The sequence below is a fragment of the Pezoporus occidentalis genome, unplaced genomic scaffold, assembly GCF_034315485.1.
Source record: "Pezoporus occidentalis ecotype Australia unplaced genomic scaffold, CSIRO_AGI_Poc_V1 ctg42, whole genome shotgun sequence".
Lineage (NCBI taxonomy): Eukaryota > Metazoa > Chordata > Aves > Psittaciformes > Psittacidae > Pezoporus > Pezoporus occidentalis.
Genome location: NW_026915747.1, coordinates 2,494,228 through 2,509,301, shown reverse-complemented (window position 1 = coordinate 2,509,301; position 15,074 = coordinate 2,494,228).

Genomic DNA, 15,074 nt, shown 5'->3' with positions numbered 1-15,074 from the left:
TGCCTGGGCAAGTTAATGATCAAACTGATCTAATTGGGTTTGAGTGGGGAGTAGGAGTAGATTATCTCCAGCCTAAGTATTCTATAATTCTAATATTCACTAAAATTACCACTGAAATGCTACTAATATTCTCCAAGATAAATTGGAACATACATTTTACAGTCTTCTTCTCACAAAAAATGATAGAAACCTCCCCTAGAAGGATGTTTGATATTTTCAGTCAAATGTCAAGCCATAATGCTACTGGGCATAAGTGTAAATTGAATCCCTTATACTCTCTTTCTTTTCATGTTCTATTTTCTTTACTTCATGATAATTTTCCTTTCTTGAAAGGTGAGACCAAACAGCCACATGGCTACAGTGTCTCTTTAGCAATTAACCTCTTTAACCTCTTTGGTAAGACTTGCTGAGACAAAGTGAGAAGATATTCCGAGTGAGGTATAGGTAACTGATAATGCAGAAATGAACTACTATGTTTAGGTGGGGTTTTTTTGTTTGGTTTTGGGTTTCTTTTTGTTTTTTCTTTTTTTTTTTTTGTTTGGTTGTTTTTTATTTCCCTAAGAAAATATTGATTTTTCAGCTGAAAACAATCCTTTTTTTTTTAGTACAAAATTCAACTTCTTTGGTAATGAAACCACTGTTCAAAACCCTCAGAGAGTTAAAACATCTCTTTCATGAACATTTTTGGTCAGTCTTACATTAGCGTCACTGAGTGGTCATTAAAGCAGGCACTTGTATTACATCAAAAGGAAGAATCTACTGAAGGATCAATTATTTTTTTTTTATAAAATGATATTGTTGTTAGTCTATTGCCCCACAGGTCTATAAATGTCCTTTTCCCCTTTCTTTTCCAGAACTCTTTCTGTCAAGGGAGTATTTTATCTTTGGCTGATGGTTAACAATAAAATCTTCCATGTCTTTTCTTCTAGCCTTTTTTTTTGGTTAGCAATGAAGTGCAGCTCCATAGGACTGTCTTCCAAGAGCAAACTAGCTGGCCTGTCATTTAATACTTTCTTTTCCCAAATTGAGACATTTTCACAATGATTTTGACACATTTCTGATATTGATCTTAAAGATTTCTTGCTGCCTTAATGGCTCATCTCTTGGGTCAGTATTAACTAAGTGTCTAATTTTGGAGGTGAAATGAATGAAGATGTGATATAAAAATAACCAAGAGAGATAAAAAGACTAATTTTGTAGCAGCCTTAATGCACATTAACCCATTTGGTCACTGTGATATTTTTTTTCTCGTGTTCATGGATAACTGTGCATAGTCAGTTAATGTAGTTTTTACAGTAATAGTTCAATGCAAGGTAGTGTTCAGTGATGACCAAGTCAAATATATTTTTACATTTTCAAAATCAAACAAAAATGTTGTGTGACAGGAAATATAGAAATTAGATTCAAAATGAATCTTTGACTCTTGGCTCTTGGCCAGAGGCAGTGATTTGGGGGGGCATAATTTTTTTTTTAATTATGTCAATATTTGTGGGCTATGGATACCCCAAATTCTAAATAGAAATATAGTTTATCTTGAAAGGAAAAACAATATTTGCTTGTTTGTTTAATATTTTTTATTCTAACTGAAAACCATAGTGTCAGATTATTCACTTGATGACATAGAGTTACTTAAAGACAAAAAAAAAGGATGAATTGTCAGGGAGTAGACCTATAGATGAAATGTCAGATGTAGAACTAAACAAAGCTGTAAGTCATCCTATTTTAAATATACCTGGAAACTGATTATTATTTTTAATGCCTGAATGTGACAAACTGGAAATGGACAATCTCAGCTCAGAATAATTCTGCACTAGAACTTCTCAAAGTATGCACTGTTCCAGGACACAGGAAGGGCAGTGTGTGTGGAACCATGCAAAAGTAGTAGCTTAGTGGCTTTTATCCTTTTTGAGTTATATGAGCACTAAACCCTGTTACCATCAGAAGATCTTTCTGGGTACTTAATATTAGAACTGATTTGGCACATAAATAGGCTCCACCTCACTCTTAAACAGTTGTCCAAGCTCTGTTATGACTGTAACAAATTTCCCCTGTTAAAGCCGCTTGTAAGCATTTGTATTGACTGCAATGATTTTAGGATGGTATGTTGAAGTAAGCAGATATAAATACTAATAAAAATCAACAGTACAAGAAATGAGTGTTGCACTGGACATGGACTTAGTCAAAACATTTCAGCCTTCACATTGCAGACTCCCATAACAGAGATCTAGTCTGGTTTGTCTTAAATTGTTAACAGTGTAAGAGATATCAAAAATGTGCTACTAAAATAATTATTCACACCAAATTTTTTCAGGGATTAAGAAACCCCAAAACTTCTCAAAGTACATCTCATTTAATCTGTTCTCAGACTGCTCTTGGCCAAACCTAAGGCAAATACCATTTGTAACAGAGTTACAGTTTTCTATGACAAACTGTTAACTTACACTGAGATTTTTTTCACAAGGAACAAGTACATGAACCTTAAATGTTTCATTTTGAATTCTGTAAAATTTGTGCTAAGGAAGTAAAAAAACGTACAAATCAACGTCTTATTTGTCTGAGTTTCTGAAAAGATCTTTGTTAATGTGTGGAAAGCAATTACAGCTGGAATACAATGGGCATCTTTGAATTCTTTTGTTTTGTTTTAAAAGTTGTATTTTTTTGTAAGCTGGAGGAACTTCAGAAGTTTGGGAGATTTAGGTCAGGAGTGTTTTTCACTGATCTTAATCAGAATGTTGTGATCTGTAAAACTAGGCTGAACTATCACAAGAACTGCTTATGAGGAAATTTAAGATGCCTCTGTTTCTGTTTACCTGGAAAAAATACAGTAAGAGTCTGCAGAGTACAAGTACAGCATTTCTGTCTTGATGGAAGAGAGGAGATAGAGAACTGTGATGCCCAGAACTAGTGCTTAAGTTCTTATTCTGTCTCTGTTTTTCCCACTAAACTTACTTTCGTTTATAGTCCTATGATAAAGTCTTCAACTAAACCCAGACATTTTAAAGGATAATATAGTTATGTTGTCATAGAAATCTTTATTGATCCCATGTGGTTGTAGAGAGGGTCAGGGCATGGGGTATACAATATTAAAGGACCGCATCCAGGAAACAGTGGTGCTAATTCTCATCATAGATGTTGTAATAAGATTCTATGATTCTATTACAATACGAACTTTTAACACAATTCTGGAAACGAATCTCCTGCAAGAACAGAAATGCTAGAAAGCGTTATCCTTATTTGGTTTTAGTATAACATTAATAATTTCTCCCAAATTGTGAACAAGGCTGAATATCCAGAAGATAACAAGATTCCCAATTCAATGCATTATTTTCTCTGCTGTTCTTCTGGGGTGAAAAAAAAAAATCTTAATTCTAGAAATTAATTTAAATTAGTTTATTTAGCACAGAGGCCTCTGATTACAGGGTTAAAAATAAAGAGGCTGTCAGTTGTCAAAAACCTTTACTTTTTGCAAATCACATTGTCAGTTTTGTGCATGAGAAAGTCTCTGGTGTAGCTGAAATATTTTAAGTGAGGATTGCAGTGATTTTCCAAAAGTAATGAAAATAATACTATGTTATATAGCACTATTCACTCTAATAGCTTCCAGACAGTTTTACAGCTAAATGTACACAGCAGTACTGAAATGAAATTACCACTGAAGTGGAAAGCTCAGCTGACCAATATGTAATACAACAGTGAAAACTCAGAATGTTTTAGCCAAAGGAATTTACTGAATTCAGAGAAAAATTTTAAGGAAAAGTCACAGTGTCAAAGCAGAGAGCAAACCAGACTCTGTTTTTAGAAACTGTTCTGAAAGATCTGCTTAGCGCAATCTGATCACGTTATCTACCTAAGGACCTGTCCTGAGTAACGTGCTTGAATCTTGTTATCTGGGACTCTTGATATTTTGAAACCTAAACAATGTTGTGAGAAATCACCAGCTGCTGCAGCTTTGCACTTCTGAGCACTGCTTATAATAATCTGCAGTTATGCATTCCTGAGGGTAATAGATGCAATGATTATCGATTAACTTGCAGTATTCAACTCCTGGGTACTTTTTTTCCATTACAGAATCATTTAATTTTTGTAAACAAAATTAAAGCAAAATTTGTTTTTAAATGAGGATTCTTTGTGGGACATCTGAGAAAACCATGCAGCAAAACATGCAGCACACCACTGAATGATGAGTCTTTTTATCAATAAGTGTGTTACCCTATTGGCAGATGGATAATTCTATTAATACAATGAGACAGTGTAGCTTGTCCTCTAAAAGCCATTTTAGGTTTGGTATGGTTGTTAATATATTCAATCAAATAAAGCTAAATTGACTATGTGATGTAATTGTAATTGTTTCAAACTCAGCCCAGCTTAATAACCTGTGCTTACTAGAAGCTGACTTCGCACACAAAGGCTGGCTCTTCATGTTTCCAGAAACACTAGAGCTCAAACATAGATACCTGAGGAATACACATGCAGTTAAAAAACTGTTTATTCCTCAAGTGGATTTGCCAGAAACCTTCTAAATGACCAAGTCGCCCCAGGGAAAACTTATTAGCACAGTGGTGCAGCAAGGGCTGGTGTCCTGCTTGGAGCCTGGCAGAACCCTGTTATAGTGATATTTGCACTAATTGAACAAATTGTGCTCTATTACCCCAGATAGCAGAGAGCTGATTGTAATCTACTGACAGAAGTTATAGTATTTCTATCTCAAATCTTTAAGGCACTTATGCTTTCAAACAACTAGAAAGTGCATCTTAGAGCATTATTCACCACTTCCTCCTACAAGTTTAATTGTTCTGTGCTGAAAACAATGAAATGTTTCAGAAACAAACCACAATCAAAAATGAATGAGCATTTCAGAATTAAAGCAGCTCGTATTCTGTTCTGCTAAATTAGCACTTTAAAACGCTTGATTTTACCCTACTGACATTAATTAAGCTCACCATGTGCTCATATATGACAAATTAAGGGATTTTTTTTTTTTAAAGAACTCATCTAGCTTTAATTACAACATGCTGTATGTTACAAAGAAAATAGTGCTCCAAACTACTGCTTTCAGTTCACACTGATATATTCAAATTAATTAATGGCTATAATTTAAAATGATTAAGAAAGAAACAAAGATACTTAAATAAATTTTTTAAATTACTGTATGACCAGCTATTTGAGAATGAGATAATTATTGTCTCACAACACTCATGGGAGACAGAAAAAAATCATTGACTAAATTAATGGGGCATGAGCTAATTTTATATTTCCACACAGTCTGAATAATTCTTTTTCAAATCTGACAAAGTCTTGTGTGGCATATCAAGTTCTAATTTGGCAAGTTGTCTTAATTCATGTAGAGTATGTTTACTTATCTTGCTTAGTGAAATGAAAAATTAGGTTCCTTTTTTTCCTTTCATTTGTATACCTTGTTCTCTTTAAATTAATTTCTTCCAAGAAAGAATTTAAACATGGACTTTAATCCCATTTGTTTCAAAGCTTTAATTTTGAAAAGCAGTTCAGTAAGACTACTTTCCTGAGTCAGGGCCCATTTCACTTTAATTTTGCATTCAGTCAGTGAGAAACTTTACATATTTTAAGAAAAACTGATTTAAAGACTAGTTTGGTCTTCTTGAATACCTTAATTAGTAAAACACAGTAAAGCTGGTGGTTGATACAGTTACTAAATTGAGGTCACAAGGACTAGTTTGGGATCTCTACCCTGCATTTGCCATTCACATGTGAAGTATTGTGGACTAATAGATAACTAATAACTGTGACCTCACTGTATTCTCCCTTTGAAAACAAAACAAAACCAAGGCAAACTGAAGATGTTTTCTGAAGTATATCTTGAAAATTTTGGAACAATTTGAGGAATTATTTTTTGAGACTAATTCTATTATATCTATTTCTTGCAGGCAAATTTCTGATAAAAAAGAAAACACCCAAAAACCATAACCAAAAAAAACTAACTACAAAAGAACAAACAAACAGAAAATAGGAACAAATTGAGGCACTTGACTTAAGCTGTCTGGGATTTCCCTTCAGAGACCAAATGCCTGATATGGATGTTTCGGGGAATTAAACATGTCAAGCAAGAAATCTGGCTCTTGCTCAAAGTCAATATACAGAGAAAACACTAAAGTCAATAAACAGAGTCTTCTATTTGATGACGAAAAATAGAGAAGAACTCAGATAGATAAATATCAAACCAGAAGAGAAGATGAAATGGTAGAAGGAGATACATAAAAGTGTAAACAAAAAGATTTATCAAAGAACATCTCATGAATTAGCTACTTTAGGGAGAGACATGTCGATAAGAGCTGAAACCTCAAAATGTAGAATCCATGCAAAATAGATATTTTATCAAAAAAGACAGCAGTAATAAAAAAATTACTTTTAAGCTAAGGAAAGTCAAATTGGTCTTATCATGCCACTGATTAAATGCAGTAAACGTAGCATGGAAATGAGAACCCTTAGTTGTGTTTTTTTTTACTTACCCCAAAGCACTTCAATAATTCAGATATTCCATGCTCTGAAATTATTAAAAAAAATCCCCAAAAACCAACCCAAACCTCTAAAAATGACAGACTATTCCCAGGCTGTATAAAGAAATGATAACAGATCAAAAATATAAACACCAATAGCAAGTCTGAAACAAAGGTAGTTTGTATAAGAAACAAGGCAATTATTTGTCCTAAATCTTACATACATACTCCCCATGTTTTGAAGGGAGGAAGTTCAATGTATAAGAGAAGAAGAAGAGAAATGTACATTTGAAGAAAGAAACTCACCCAGACTTTGTTAACACGAAATAGTGCAATAGACTGATATTACCTTAGAGATTTTCTTTTCACCATTAGATTTGTCTCACTTTTAGGAGCAAACAAATTCTAGAATGGTTAGACATCATTGCAATCCATTTTCACTCCCTTCTTTAACAGGAACTAAACAGCTTTCTGAACTAATTTTAATTTGAACTATATTGAATATTGAATGAGTAAACCGCATGGACCTTAAAATTATCAGTAAATCCATTAGAAGGCTGGATAAATTACTTACATATCTAATTGTCCTGCTAAATATGTACACTTCACTCTTATCCTGAACTTTCCTATCATTCTCCTGCCACTGGACATTAAACTTCAACAGCATCCAGTACTGTGCAAATGCAGAGGAAACACAGGTTCACCTGTGAGTCTTCAGCTTATATATCCAAATATCACATCTGACATCTTAATCTTTACTACTTTACTCCCTATGCTAGCCATTCTCATGGTTTTAGTATATTTGTATAACATTCCGTCTTATGGAAACACATTAAATAAATGGTAGTTCAGCAGTTCGTGTATTTCTGTCATCTTCCACTGCACTGAGGAAGCAGTGTCCTGTTGGCAACGTCGCACTTTGTTTAACCTGGATGAGTACTTAAGTGTATATTTTCTACTTTCTTCTGTGGCAGTGAACAATGTCAGAAGATCATTTTGCCTAAAGGCATGAACAGGAGACGTCTGTTCTAAAGCTTATGTACATACTGCTATTTGCAGAATTCAGCTGCTGCTTCTGAGAATTAGTGTATCCAAAGCAATATATAGGAGGACTGTGTTATCACCTCAGCATATTTGGTGTAAGAATCTATTTTCTTTTTGCATAGACCTTTACTTCACAGTCTGTTTTTCAGAAATAAATATATTTTAAAATACTGTGAGGCTCATAACAGCAGCAAATTGAAGAAATCATTCAGAGACCCTCTCATTCTTCAGAGAAAAAAAATCATCATTTGATTTCAGGTTATTCCCTTTTTTAAAGAAAGAGTCATGGCATGTGAAGCTGCTCTTATTAAAAGGAAGTATTTAAGAAATTAAATTCCATTTCAAAACTATTTAATAAATTATTCCAATATAGACAACTGTAATAGGGAAATCAGAGAAAATTATAGAAATATTTCTTTTTAAGTGGGACGATTTATTGCCTACCATTTAGATTGCTGACAAAATCTTGTATTTAATGAAATAAAAGGCATCCTCCTTTTATTTCCCTTTTAGGTGAGCAATAGGGGGGGATTCTCACAACTTTTCTTACAATGTGTCTGTATTTCTAATTTGTGGGAAATTCATACTAAATGGGTACACCTTCTCTTCAGATCATATATTTTTCTGAAAACAAAAGTATGTTAAAGAAAAGAAAGGTTCTGTTAATAATTTAGCAGGCTTTTCACTGTGATCTTTCCCCACCCAAGAGATCCCTTCCCTGAAGAACAAGGTTTATGCTTCTAATAAGTATTTACTAGACTTTCTCTATTCTGATCTTCCATCATAACCTTAGAAAGCCCTCTCTTTGTTGTTCTTTTCTGTGAAGAAAATTTTAATGAGCTATTAGCTGCAACATTTTGACTCTACTGTAAATCGTGAGAATTGTTATGGCTGAGACTGCATCCAACTTTGAAGACTTTAAAGTGCCTATACTCTGGCTGTTAATTTTTTGCTTAGTTTAGCTAGATAATAGCCATTGGCACATTTTACAACTTTACATTCTGGTTTAGACAAAGAATGATCTATCACTGCTGAGATTACCAGCGGTGTTCTACAGTACAATCTCAATATTTCCTCATCATTTCCAAAAGTGTCCTGGTCAACAAAATTAAATATTATCTAGCAAACACATACATTTTTATTAGCTTGTAAGATTTGTGATGAGTGCGTATGTCTCTCACCATTTCCTTGAACATGAAATTCTTCTATTAGCCTGGTCTTCTATTCCTTTGGTAACAGAGTATTACTAGCATTAATCAAACACAAAGGCATTTCATATTTTACTTACAGAGTTCTGCACACACTTAATTTCCTATATGGTGTCATTAATATTTCTTCTTTTACAAATGATTGTGTTATATATTTATTTCACTGTGGTCTTTTCTAGGCTTTTTCCTCATGCTTATTTCTGCCTTTCTTTGATATGTCTATACAGTTCATTCCTCTGATGCATCACCGAAGATATATAGTCATTTATCACTTCCATTTTTCTGGGCACACTTTAAATATTAAGATCATAAAGTTTAAATTGATATAATTTTATTATAGTGCCGTGTTTTTTTGCTTTCTCTAATTTCTGGTGTACAATTGTATAAAACTTTAAACTGAAGGAGAGTGTATTTAGATTTAATAAAAGAAAAAAAATTCTTTACCATGAAGGTGGTGAGACAGTAAAACAAGTTGCTCAGAGAAATTGTGAGTGCCCCATCCCTGGAAGTGTTCAAGGCCGGGTTGGCCAATTCTGTAAAATTTGTTTTTCCATAAAGACTTTTTTACCATTCTAACACTTCTTTTAAGCCACTTATGAAATTGATTCACTTTTCTCCACCCCCATTTTCCCCAAAATACTCAGTTATATTTAATTCTTTTGCCTACTAAGTTATATAGTAAAATGTGAGTGACTTTCACCGTTACTCACGTTCACAGCTGATATGTACACTTGGGAATAAGAAAATAAATTAAATGTTAGACACCATAAATGAATTAACAAATAAATAAACAGTACAATCTTTTTAATAACTCTATGTCACCTGTTTACTATTTCCTTTGCCAATATTCTTTCTGAAAAGAGTGTAAAATTAACATTTGCTTTTCAGAGCTTCTTTTGCTATCAATACAAGCTAAAAAGAAACTCAAACTTTTGCACAATTCATTTCTTTTGCCTGATTTTGGCCATTTTGACAATAGAAAGCTTAACAGGCATTCACAGAACCATTGAATATCCTGATTTTGGAAGATGATACACAAGAGGACAACCCAAGAGAATCATTGAGTCCAACTCCTGTCTCCACATAAAGCAATCTAAACATTAAAACAGGTATCTAAGAGCATTGTACAAACTTTTCTAGAACATCAACAGACTTGGTGCCAAGACCACTTCCCTTGGGAGCTTATTCCTGTGCTTGACCACTCTCAGTAAATAAATTTTTCCTATTATCCAATTTCCTCATGTTCTATCAACGGGCACCAGAGATAGGTCTCTGTTCCCCCTCATCATGAAGTTGCAGTCTGCAATGAGATCACCCCTCAGCCTCTTCTTCAAGATGAGCAAACCTACTTTCCTCAGCTGCATCTCAGAAGTCTTACTCTTTAGTCCTTTTACCATCTTTGTTGCCCTCCTAGCATTTCTGTATCCTTATATACGTGTGTGTATACATATATGCTGCATGAATACATGCATATTTATATATATTTTTTTTTTATTATTTAAAGTCTATCCTTATAGAAAATGTAAAGATTGAGGATATGAAAATGTGATGTTTGAATCATGGTGTTCCTAGAAAGAAACCTCATTCCATCCCCTCATTAGTTCTTTGCATTTTTATAATTTTTGTATGTACAGCCAAAACTGCAATAAAAGTCAGTGTCTATGAGTAAACACAAATAGAAGATTTGACTTCTAATAATTAATGGAGTAAACTTTTAGTTTGTGGCACTAACAGTTGTTCAACTAAACTTACTGTGATTTTCCTTATAGGTTAAAATTAAATGTATGTGTCCTAATTTTAAATTTGCAAAGTTCTTAATCATACAGTTAGAACTCTTCTCTTTGCTCCACATATGTAAAACAACAATATTTTTTATTAGTAACTTGATTTATATGTTCAATAGTAAGTGAATTTAATTCCTACACAGAAATTCTATGTATCTGTTAATACCAAAATACCAATAGGTGAATTGAGGTCTTCCATGTAAATGAAAGCAGAAGGGATATATTATTACAGATTACCACTGCTAATATGCACTAAGATCTTTTTTTATTTTTGTTTCTTGCATCCCTGGTATTGCTTTTGAGTAATCCTTGGGTAGCAGCTTTTTGTAGAATTTAAAATTGCTGCAGAATCCATTGTACAGCTACACTAAAGAATCCTTTATTTTAATCATATAAGTAAAGTTTCTTCAAGACGATTCAACTTTTTCAAAAAAGTAGTTGAGTTTCAAAAGCTTTAGGCAGCCTTACAACCAAAGAAATGTTTACATTTTCAAAATCAAATGTTACAGATCATTAGTTAATTATGTGATTTCTTGCCTTTTGGGTATTTTGAGAAAATTTGTTACTTGGTTGAAGTTATGAAAGAATTCTACTGTTCATGCTCAATAACATCTTATCATCAAAAAAGTCATAAGTGATTTCAACACAAAGAGTTAATATGTCTGTGTAACTGCTCTTTGGGCTTAAAAAGCCTTATGGCCTCAAGAGACATTTTACTACACAGTAAAAAAAACTTGCAGCGGATACTGAAATAATAGACCTCAATGGCTTTCATTGATATGAACTACCAAGGAGTGTCCATGTAGCTTTTCATGGTGAGACATTCATAAAAATATTTATCATTATTATCCAGGCCAGCAGTTCAGTCTTACAAAGTCTCTAGGTACAGTGGATACTTTGAGCATTGAAAAAAAAAAAGGTGGTACATGCAGTCAATTTTCATACACATCTCTTTTCTCATGCATCTCTAAAATCACAAAAGGTGGATCCTGGTCTAGGGTATCTGATGAACACCACTTTGTAGGAAATCGAATCCACACTTAACCTTGATCTTATTTCTGCTGTGATGCACCTTTGCATAATGGTTTATGCAAAGTATACACAAATGAAATAAATTACAAAATATTGAATTTACAAAATCTTTTAGGAACAAATAGATGTAGATAGCCAGTAAGTGGCTCACAAAAAATTGTAAAGCAAATCATTTATAGAAGGAGAAGGAAACTCAAAATATTACTAAAGTTTCTACAAATTAAGGTAATTTTCTTTTACATTAGTCCATAGATTCATCTAAAAATTACTTTTTTTTAATAATTTGGTATCTAAGAGTTATCTTCATCTTGCCTTCATCTTCAGCTACAGAATTAATACACATTATTCAGCTATGTCTGTAATTTGAGAAATACCAATAAACAAGGAAAAGACATTAAAGTATAAACATTTACCAAAAATCTCATGCACTTACCACAGCTATTTGTTTTCTAAGCAGCTGAAAATTACAGTATCCCAAAGGTTCTTGATTACTGTCTTTTAATCATCGATTTCAAAGGTCTTTGAATTACTTGTGAAATTTCATTGCATGGAAGTATATCAAATTCTAGATTTTAAGTTACTAATTGAATAAATACAGTTAAGAATCAATTCCGGATGGTGGAGGATATCTGATATACCTAGCACTGCTCATGGATTCACCTTGGTTTTGTCTGGTTCTTTCTAAATACTATTCAATATTATGGCATGCTAGATATTCGTAATGTATGAGTGATACATTTTCAAAGGTTTTTCAAAACTTATCTTCCATTTTCTTGGAAAATCAAACATTTAAAGAATGCTTTAATTCTAAGACATTTCATGCATCAGGAAAATATAAATGTTGAGAAACAGATATAAAGGTATGGTTTGTAGGGCTAGCAGGCTCTTAGTTGTGCACAGGGAAATCAGGAGACCTGGGCTAGGTATTTTTCAGGATTTATAAGTTCAATGACCCTAGCAAGCTGTCTAAACTTTCAGGTCTTCCAAAGTGAAGTCCCTGGAGCATGCAGCAGAATGGAACTAGTCTTGGAACCAGAAGCTCAGGGAAAAAGGGCAAAATGGGCAATAATCTAACATATACGCTCTGAGTTTGTAATATATGTGATATCTGGCCTTGACAACATGGGTATGTTTGCTTCTCCTACCCCTTTTAAGGTGGAAAATTCCTCACCAGTGAATCAGAGTTCCTCTAATTAGAAACTTCTCCTCAGGACAGCAACATGTTTTAGTCCCAAATCCCTTGGGCTGGCACAAGTAAGCGCATAGATATTTTCCAATTTACTACTAAATTGGTTTCTACTAAAAGCTTCTCTGACTTCAGGTAAAAAGAAGCACCCTACCTGCCCCCCCCAAAAAAAAAGCAAACCAAAAAAAACTACCAACAAACCATTATACACCATTACAACATCACAATCCTGGTTTATTTTCCTGGAGTCTACAGATGCAAAATTATACATTTTATGATTTCCTAATAAAGAGTTTTGGCTTTTAATTTAACATTGATTTCTTCATATTCTAGCAGTAAACAAAATCACTTCCTTAAGTTCATGCAAAGAATAAATTAACTCATCTACTATTAGCTCTTAAAAGCAGCATTCATTCCAAAGAACTGTTATGAATTATCTGTCATTTGCATGTTTTACTTGAAATTCTGAAGAAGACAAACCCTAAAAAGTATAGTACCACAAAAAGAGGAAAAACAGAGTCCTACCTGTTTAATGTAGTCTATGACTGGGTAGGATGCTTGCGCTCAGTTCTCTCTTCAAATTAGCAGTTAGAACCTAAACTTTCTTTGGGCCCCACCGTACTGTCAAGAAAACCTTCAACACCAGCTTAATTTTATATAACAATTACTAAGCTAAGCCCACAATAGAATTAAGGTTGTTTTTCATATAGCACATGTTGGAGGTTGGATCTGAAGCAGCTGCGCTTCTGTGAACCTGCCATTAATAGTGATTTCATATCATACTATTCACATTGCACTGGTTGCAAAGTAATTCACAGATGAGAGGCATTTTCAGAAACTGTAATCTTCCTACAGTGAGATACAATTTTCCAGCTAAGAAACTAGCAGCTGATCACGTAAGGACTTATTTTCTGCTTCTAAAGAATGATCTGGTCAGCAAAAGTAGGATATTGTTCAGCTTTTAACAGTAAGAGGGAAAATTACCAATTATCTCTAAAGACAAGGAAACTTCAAGTGTGTTTTTTGTATTGTACTTCAAGCACAATTTACAGCTCACTCTGCTCAGAGGGAGGGAAGCTCAGAAGGGCTGTCTTTGGTCTCCTAGTCTCTCTGGGTTTGTTAATGGCCGAGAGTAGCTCTGGATGAAATTTAGTTGGTTAATTCATGTCTCAGTCCAATCTTTTCAGTTGAAGACCCAGGACTCTGAACTCCACATTTGGGTTTTCAAACACTGACATCCCCTGGTTTTTTACTTTGCAAGTTCCCCTCTAGCTAAACCTAAGGCTTTTAGATGGTTTTATGGCACTTAAATCTTTTACTAAGAGTTACAGGGGCTGCAGAAAGTATGTGAACCTCATTTCCTCATTATAAATCAAATGATAGTAGAACATAACAGACATTGCAAAATAATAAGTGAGTGCCTGTGAGTCAGGAAGACAATAATGCAAAGCTGTTCTAGGTGTTGCCCTGTCATGTTAGCTGCAAACTGGTTGTAGCATCTTTCCGGTTGAACTACATAAAGGTATGTTACTACATTTTTCACAGAACGGTCAGTATGCAGTAATATGCGGCCATTACATTGTGCCTAAACACTTGAATTAATCTTTCACATCCTTTTACTGTAAGTACTCTTGCTTCGATAGTCCTCGTGGAGATACTGAGGGTGGAAAATACTTTTCAGAATACTATGCATGACAGCATTTTTTATTGTTAGATTTCACAGTGTTTAGAAACAACATTCAGTTGGTTTTGTGTTTACGAATACAGCAGTTAATTAATCATTTGTTTATCTCTGTAAAAAAAAAAAAGAGAAATGGCTTAGCAGGTTTCTTTTAAATTTTTCTAAGCAAGATGTTAGAATTTATGCATTTATCATACAAATACATGTTTCAAGGTCAATTCTACAAGCTTGTCGCAAAGAAAGACCTATTGATTTTACCAGCAATTGTATTGGCAGATTAAATTTTCTGCGCATAACTTTCAGTCTTTTAATCTGTAAGTATATTATATTTGTCTTCTTATATTACTATTAAATATTTTTAAACATATTTGGAACTTTGTGGAGTATTATGAACTGATACCATGACAGCTGCTCCTAGAAACAGAAAACATTTCTGGTAAATGAAATCCATTTAGAATTAAATACATTCAGTACACTAATGAACCAAGAAGTATGTTTGCAGCTTATATTGGGGTAAGTCTCTCCACATCTGAACTTAGTCCAGCAGCTTGATAAACTCTGCATTGTAGCCACTGTGTGACGAGGTTATGATTCCAGAACACCTACATAAAATTGATGTATGTATGTAATTAGCCAAAACCTAACTAGATCCTTGGCAAGGGACAG